This window comes from Lygodium microphyllum, chromosome 3, assembly GCF_053477565.2.
Source record: "Lygodium microphyllum isolate KBCC chromosome 3, Lygodium_microphyllum_v1.1.10, whole genome shotgun sequence".
Lineage (NCBI taxonomy): Eukaryota > Viridiplantae > Streptophyta > Polypodiopsida > Schizaeales > Lygodiaceae > Lygodium > Lygodium microphyllum.
Genome location: NC_141137.1, coordinates 100,605,560 through 100,614,373, shown reverse-complemented (window position 1 = coordinate 100,614,373; position 8,814 = coordinate 100,605,560). Strand labels below are relative to the sequence as shown.

Genomic DNA, 8,814 nt, shown 5'->3' with positions numbered 1-8,814 from the left:
TAGAATCCTTGTGGCATCATCTAAAGGACTTGGATTTGTTGGTTGTGTAGACTTATATTCATTGGGCAACACTTCATTAGCCCCCAATGATGTTAATGCCTCTATGGCTTGACCTTCTACATGCTCTTCCATTGGGGTGTTGGAAACTTGTGATGCAAGTTCCTCTGGCATCCTTTCTTCACTTGCAATGACATTCATGTGTTGAAGGGCATCCCATCAAATTGTAGAGCTCTTGGATTAAGAGACCATAACCTAGTGGCCCTAAAACTAGCTATGATATTGCCTTCAGTGCATGAAAGTTGGAAAGCCTTGGGTACTATTGAAGCTAGGTCACCCTTAGATGCTTGAGCCCTTTGTATCCTATGCTACCAAACTACCCTTTCTTTACGGAAATGATTCTTCAATGATTTGAACATGGTCTGCCATAGCCATCAAGAATCAGCAACAAGTGCCTATTTGCAAAGCCCATAGACTCATCAATACAATTGTGGAAATGATCCATCCATGCATGGAACAACTCCCTGGTCATCCATGCTTTCCTTTGCATGGCCATGACAGCTTTCTCTTCATAGTCTTGGATATGACCCTTTGTCCTTTGAAGATGTAGTATCCAGGAATGGCATCACCAACATCATTAACACAACATAAAATTGTCATCCATTCCCTAGAGTCTGTGATCATTCCATATACATCTCTTGTTCCTTTGCGTGCAAGTACTCTCATGCCTTTATCTCTAGAGCCTTGGAAACCTGTCTCATCTACATTCCAAATGTTGCTTGTGGGGTAGTTTTGTAGATCGTATAGTGTCTTCAAGTTCTCATGGATAGTCATTAAAATTTCTAGTTGAAAACTAATGGCCTTGGATTGCTCCAAGGGTTCACTTACTTGAAACTCCAATTCTGGATGTGGCTTGCGAAAGCAATTCCAGCAGCTCTTCCAAGGAATGCCTTGACTGAATACTGTATGCATGGTTTGACATATTTCAACAACTTTGAGCCTCACATCAAGGACAGAAACACCATGGCCTGAATCGCATTTTTTGAAGCACCAATCAATAAGAGCTCCCTCTTCTTCTACAGTTAACATTGTAGCTAGTCCCTTTGCCTTCTTATTAGTCCTCCCCGCTTGCCAATTTAGGATTGTTGAGGCACTCATCCCATATCTAGTAGCGCACTTCCTTAGAGAAACCCCCACATCATGATCCGAGCCATGTCTTCAATAGTCCATTGCTTGACCACTTTCTTTCTTCGTACCTCTATTGGTGGTTCAATGGGGGCTGATTGAGGAAGTGTTGATGAGAGGGGTTTCTACTAAGCTCCTTTGGAGTGAGATTTCCTACATTGGACTTGTGGAGAAGAGGCTTGGCATCGTTGGGTGGGATTGAACCTCCCCTTTATGTGGCTACTGCTTCGAATAGTAGACCTTGTCATCTACAAGAAATATACTAATGCAAGACACGTGAGTTGTTGCATTCCAGCATGGAAAATATATCCATAACTACAAACTAACCTTATTAGAATATGTACCTTGTAAGGCAGAGAGTGACAGCTATAACACGTCCTTTAAAAGAGATGAATAATCCTTCACATAGAATTTCTTCTTAGGTGACTGTGTCTTGCTGTCTATAAGCAAAGACTACCTCTTAGAGGTAGAGAGATGCTTTGCAATAGGTATGGAGGATGCTAAAGGGAGTGCACAAGGGGGAATGGGTTGGATACATAGCTTGGATGCTTTTGGAGCCTTGCAAAATGCAAGGGGCTTGACTTGAATGCCACCATAGCAACAAACACGCTCAACATTCCTCTGTAGGAGATTATTGGTGCATAAGAACTGGTCAATGATAGGTATTCTCTCAGACACACATCTTTTGCATTTGCAAGGGGGACTAGTAGAAGACATTGGATTTAATCAAACAGTGGCTGAGAGAATTGGAAGAGAATTGCAAGTACAATCTAAATCGCTCACTATGTGATTGGCCAATACAAATATGCAGGCTTGGCAGTGAATCACTCACTAATTTGGTCAAGTAGAAGTAGGGAAAAATATAGATGGAACTATGGGCGTGGAAGCCTTCAAGAATAGGCACTAAAGAAAATTTAGGTAATAGCAATACATAGGGAGAGCAATACAGAAGTTTGTTGTAAGTGTTGTTGTCATGATCGTATGCTTTTGTTATACATTAGTGTTGATCCATGACATGTTCTATGATTGGCCAAATCAAATGGGTAGAATTTGAATTATTTGATTTAGCAAAATTTGAATCATTTAAGGTATAAGTGGATGTGGTATTATCATGATGCTATGCAGGTATTAGTTGCAAGATAGGACAGCTAAGTACTGACACGTTGGATTTTGTGGGTTTTTGAATGTAGGAAGTAGTCGTGTGGTTGGTGTGGGGCCCAATAAAGCGACAAAGGAGTACGAGAAGAACATAGTGTGTAAGAAGAAGCCTAGAAAAGGCACAAATAGAAACAAAAAATATAACATTTTGACTATGTAACAAATTGTGTCGAAAAAGATAAGCTTTTCTTTTTTAAATAGGCTAAAAATGTGCTATCACTAGGCCCCATTAGGGTCAAGGTTTTGTGCCATTATTGGCGGGCGTTCAACAACTAGCCCCCTTACCCTAGCCAATTTATCAAAGGCAACCTTCTTGGGCATTTTTTGAAATTATATATTATTAGCATTTCACTCGTGCTTTGCGTCCACGGAACGAGAAGTTTTGCTCAACAATCTATTTCTTCTCTTTCTCTCTCCTCTTTTCCCTCTCCGTTTCTAATTTTTTTCTTCACCCTCTCTCTCTCCAATTCCCTATGTTTAATTTTCTCTTTACCTTCTATTTTAGTAGATTTTTTTTCCTCTCCTAGTTCTCTCTCTCTCCTTTTTTCTCTCCCTATTTTTTCTTATCTCTCTCTCCCCTTTCTCCTCTCTTTTCCTTCTCTCTCCCTCTCCTCTTTTTTCCTTCTCTCTCCCTCTTCTTCTTCTTCTTCTGTCTCTCTCTTCATTCTCTTTTTAAAAAATTTAGTCTCTCTCTCTCTTTTAAATTTTATATTTCTTCTCTCTATTATTCTCTCTCTCTTTATGTTTATATTCTCTCTTCTTCTTATTCTTCTCTCTCTCTCTCTCTCTCTCTCTCTCCTCTATTTTTATTCTCTTTCTCTTTTTACATTTTATATTTCCTCTCTCTATAATTCTCTCTTCATGTTTCCTCTCTCTCTCTCTTCTTCTTCTTCTTTCACTTCCTTTTCCCCACTCAATCTCTTTTAAAGTATGTGAATTTTATATTTTTCCTATACAGAATTCTCTATTCATGTTTCCTCTCTCTCTCTTCTTCTTCTTCTTCTTTTACTTCCTTTTCCCCACTCAATCTCTTTTAAAGTATGTGAATTTTATATTTTTCCTATACATAATTCTCTCTTTATGTTCATAGTCCTTTTCTTCTCCTCTCTCTCTCTCTCTCTCTCTCTCTCCCCTATTTTCTTCTCCCCTTCTCCTAAATTTCCTTTTTTTCTTCTTCCCCTCTCTCTTTTAAATTTTATATTCTCTCGCTCTCTCTTCTCTCCTTTCCCCCTCTCTCAAAAAATATTCAAATTTAAAAAAGACTTTTCTCTTTCCTCTTTTTTCCCTCTCTTTTTATTCTTTCATATTTATTATTATTATTATTCTCTCTTTCTCTCTCTCTCTCTCTCATTTTTCCCCTTTTTTTCTTATTCTCTCTCTCTCTCTTCATTCTCTCTTTGAATTTTTTATTTTCTCTTTCTTTTAAATTTTATATTTCCTCTCTTTATAATTCTCTCTATGTGTTCAAATTCTCTCTCTTCTTCTTTTTATTTTCTCTCTGTCTCTCACCTCCCTCTCTCCTCTCTTTTCCTCTCTCTCTCTCTCTCTTAAATTGTATATTTTCTCTCTCTATAATTCTCTCTCTCTATTTCCCCTCTCTCTCATCTTCTTTCTTTTTTGCTCTCTCTTTCTCTTTCAAGTTTTTTCCTTTCACTCTCTATTTTTCTATTTCCTCTCTTCCCCTTTCTTCTTCTTCTTCTTCTCTCTCTCTCTCTCTCTCTCTCTCTAAAAGTGTGTGAAAAATTATGTCCAAAAAATAAATTATTTTTAAAAATATTTAATTAAAATAAAATTTTAATCTAATTGAGAGCAAGAGAAACTTTTGATTTAAAAAGAATTTTGATTTAATTAAAGGAGAGAGAGAAAGAGAGAGAGAGAGGGAAAAAGAAACCTAGGCCCTACACATGAGAGAGAGGGGGGGAGGAATTCAATTTAAAAGGGAAGGGAAAAGAGAAATGGAGAGATTATAAGTGAGAGAGAAAGGAGGGGGTTTAAATTTTAAAAAAGGAGAGAGAGAGAGAGAGAGAGAGAGAGAGAGAGAGAGAGAGCTTAGGCCTTACAATGAGAAAGAGAAATGGGCGAGGGAGGAGGGGAGGGGGTTTTAATTGAAAAAGAGAGGTTTGAAAAAGAAAGTAGGTTCAAGAAGCCCTCTCTAAGTTTGGGGCTTATTGAATCTACAACCAAAATAATATAGTAGTAAGATATTAGCTATTATCTATCTATCTATATATCTTCTATCTATTATTCTATTATATAGTATTTTTGTTATAGATTTGGGAGGTTTGGAACCTCTACATGACCTCTGGAGCCTACAACTTTATTCCAAACCTATCAAAATTGCAATTGTATGCCCTCTTTTCTCTCTTATGTCACTATTAAGTTTTATCTCCCTCTTTACCCTTTTTGGATAGCACCCATGTTCTATATCATCCTCTCTCTCTCTCTCTCTCTCTCTCTCTCTCTCTCTCTCTCTCAATGCGCCATATCTTTTTGTGTGAGTTGCTACAGACACACACACTCTCTCTCATAGCGCCATAATCTTTCTGTATGAGTGTGGTAAGTCCCTTGGCAACTACGGATGTACAGGGCCTGCTTGGCTCTCTCTCTCTCTCTCTCTCTCTCTCTCTCTCTCTCTCTCTCTCTCTCTCTCTCTCTCTCTCTCTCTCTCTCTCTCTCTCTCTCTCTCTCTCTCTCTCTCGCCTTGCCAATGAAGCAACAAAAGACTCTAGAAGGAGAGAGGCCATTGGCAGCCAGCAAAGCAGCAAGGTCCAAAAGACATGATGGCCTTCTAACGATGGCACGACGGCATTCTACTAGTGGCACAACTATCTCCTCATAGACTCCCAACCTTTCACACACACACACACAAGCTTCTCCCTATTAAGAGCTCTCTCTTTGACTGTGTTTGAAGAGAGAGTGGGGAGAGGAATGAAAGGTAAAAAGAGAAAAAAGAAGAGGTAGAGATAGAAAAAACAAAAAGGGAGAGAGAGAGAGAGAGAGAGAGGTAAAAAAGTATCACAAGACAAAAAAGACAAGAGAAAGAGGGGGGATGTAAAGAAAGAGAAAAAAGAGGGGGAGAGAGATGATAAACTAAAATTAGAGAACGAGAGAGAGAGAGAGAGAGAGAGAGAGAGAGAGAGAGAGAGAGAGAGAGAGAGAGAGAGAGAGAGAGAGAGAGAAGAGAAGGGAAGGGAAGCATAACAAAAGAAGAGAGTGAAAAAAGCAAAAACGAAAATGTGAGAGATATAGAGGGAAAAAGGAGAGAGAAAGTGCACACAAAGAAAAGGGGATGGTATTTTAACTCCCCTCTCCTTTTCTCTCATCCTCTCCGCACATTATTTTGATTTTCGTTGTGTTACCATCGTGTTACACAAAAAAGGAGAGAGAAAGTGCACACAAAAAGGGGGAGAGAGAAAGCACAAGGAACACTAGTTGTGCCAAAGGGAATTGTATTATTAATAATAAATTAGCACTCTACACTAGAACCCATGCAAGTGCGAGGCTTTAGGGTGCATGTAACACTATGGTATTTTAACTCCCCTCTCCTTTGCTCTCCCCCTCCCCTCCCCTCCCTGCCCCTCTCTCTCACTTTCTCTCTCAACGCTATCTCCATTAACTATACACCAAACCCTAAACTCACTTCTTATAATATATAGGCAACACACAACCCTCTCTCATTATTTCTCACAACATCACAATGCATGTTTGAGATAATAGGTAAAACATAGAAATTTCGTGTCAAATTATCCACACATAAAACCAACAAAAAAAGATAAATGATCAAAGCACCATTTAGTTTTCAAATAGATTTCTTTTGCAAGCATCTATTACCAATGACAACATGTGTCCGCATTTGCAAACATAACTATATAATCCAAAAGCATAAAAGAGTCCATCCATAGTACCATTCTATGTATACATATAAAGAATGCACTTCTTTAGAAGAGGGGAGAAATGATATATGAAAGTAGCTTGCATATCTACGTTATCATCTAGTTTTCAAGCAATTTTCTTTTGCGACCATTATTATCAATGATAGCAAGTGTCCTCATTTGCACATGCATGGGTGAGGGAATTTCAATTGAAACCTTGCAATGACTATACTTCTATACAAAACATGTTATCTATTGCTACAACAACACAACACAAAATTAACAAGAGTACATTTTATGAACACACAAAACAACAAAGGCAATTAGAGTGAAGGCAAAGAAATACCTTGGTCGATATCCATATTCGGTCGATACAACACAACCAAGCATCACAAGCTATGACACTCCCATCATTGTCATCAAGGAGGAATCCTCCTTGAGTGTAACTGAGATACAATGTGGCTGTAGACAAGGGGTGCCACATATCCCTCGTGTAGATAATCTCAATAAACAAGCTTTCTCACCTCTAAACAAATGGAAGATTCTCAAGATGCTCAACCATGTGTGTAAGAGGTCTACACATTTTAGGTTCATATACGAAAGGCAAGAATTTCTCTTGCAAATTCATCTGAGCTTGAGATGCACAAAAGCAACCAAATATTGAAATCTTATGTTTCTATATAGCAAAATCGAAAAAATTAAACAAACAAACATGAAATGAATCCATAAAGAGAAATAGTATTCAAAGCAATCAAGTGTGATACACATTGCAAGTAGCATTCAAACCCTTTGCAAGACTTCCTTGTACACAATAATAATACTAGAACCCGCATAGCAATCGTTATCTTGCAATAAGATTTTTAGCCCAAACAAAAGATTTCACCCAAGAAAACACCACATACAATTGCCATGTGTGCAAATTGAACTTTTAAGATAGAGCTCCACTAAAGTCAAACTTTGACATTGAACCTTGTTAATAGTCATTTTGAATGCTAGTCGTATAGGAAACTAGCATTGCCCCATAAAGAAGAAAAAGTGTAATGTTGTAAGAATGAAGGTTATTCTTGGAATGAATACTCCGGAACCAATATTTGTATCTACAATGATCTCAACTTCCAATACCTTGCTAGTGAAAGCCTTGCATATCAACCTCGTTTCGTTACACAGCCCTCTCACAGGATTCAAATTTTGATGCAAAATAATAGGTGTATTTACCTTCAAGAGCAATAAATGTGGCGAAAATCCACCTCCAAGATCAATATAATTCAAATATTATACAAAGTAGAGAAATGCATTATCATTTGTATTAGCTATACTATCAATACTATAATACTACCTCACATCTCTTGACATCAAACGCAGTGCTTCTAAATTTAGTTGTTCAACCTCCACATTCCTTGGAGCAAGAATCACATTTTCAACAAAGAAAGTTGCTTGATGAAGCATATTGGAGAAGTCATTATAAACATTTGCAATGAGATCCCTTACTGACCCCCCTTGTATAACCATGCTTGTATGCAATACAACTATATTAGTAGTATCTATCAAGGCTATACAATCTCTAATAGCTTGAAGCCACCCAATGAATTATGCACCTTGAGAGCCATTTTTTTGACATGATCACATGTTTTGTGTCAGCTTTTAAATTCTTACATGTTGCCACAAAGTTGAGCAATGAACGGATTCACTCACAATGTTCTAAATATCTCCTTTGATCACAACATGCAAAATCTATCTAAAATCGCCCTAAAAAATATGGTATTCCCACCAAAAGGTTGATTATAAGACATGACATCTCACAAAATCTTATCCAAGCCTTCAAAAGCATAACGATGCATCATTGGATTTATCACTCACTACAAGATATAGGCCTTATACCGATGTTAAAAGCGACGAAAATGTGAATAAAGAAAATTACCCTCATCGTTGCAAAAAGCATCGTTATTGGCGACGCCATAGAATAGTCGATATTAGTGTCATTATCAGCATCGCTATTTGTATCGGTATTTTGTGATGCTGATAACAATGCTTTGCGATGCATTTTGCGACGCTAATAGTGATGCGTGCAGTAAATTTGCGACGCTAATATCGACGGTAACAGGAAAATTTTTTTTGTGGTAGACTGCCCTACCACATATAGCACTATGTGCTTTATTTGGGCCATACAAAATAGTTTCAGAAATGTGTATAATGCTCGTGTAAATAAAGACAAAGTATACTTAAATCATAACACTAATACATGAAATAAATACATGATCGCATAATGGAAGTGACCGGTACAATCATGGCAAGATACTACTACTACATAGAAAATGTCTACACAGATCACGTGACCAAAAAAGAAGGGTGTGTGAGCTCCAGGGATCCAAGGGTGAGCTATAAATCATCGCCATTTGAAACCTCGTCCTGCCACAAAGGAGCATCGAACGGACTCTGCAAAAAAAGAAACAACTACACATTAGTCCACCATATACAATAATGCATTCTAATTAAACATGGTAACTACGGACAATAAAGATGAGTGACTTACAGGGCCGCCGCGTCCATGCAATCGGTCGATCAATGCAGTGAGATCGTGCCTCTTTGCATACCGAGTCTCAAG

General features: G+C 38.0%; 1 pseudogene; it reads right to left on the bottom strand.

The window, feature by feature from the left end:
- Positions 1-400: 400 nt before the first annotated feature.
- Positions 401-7,721, bottom strand: LOC148038672 (uncharacterized; annotated as a pseudogene).
- Between the last annotated feature and the right edge of the window lie 1,093 nt (positions 7,722-8,814).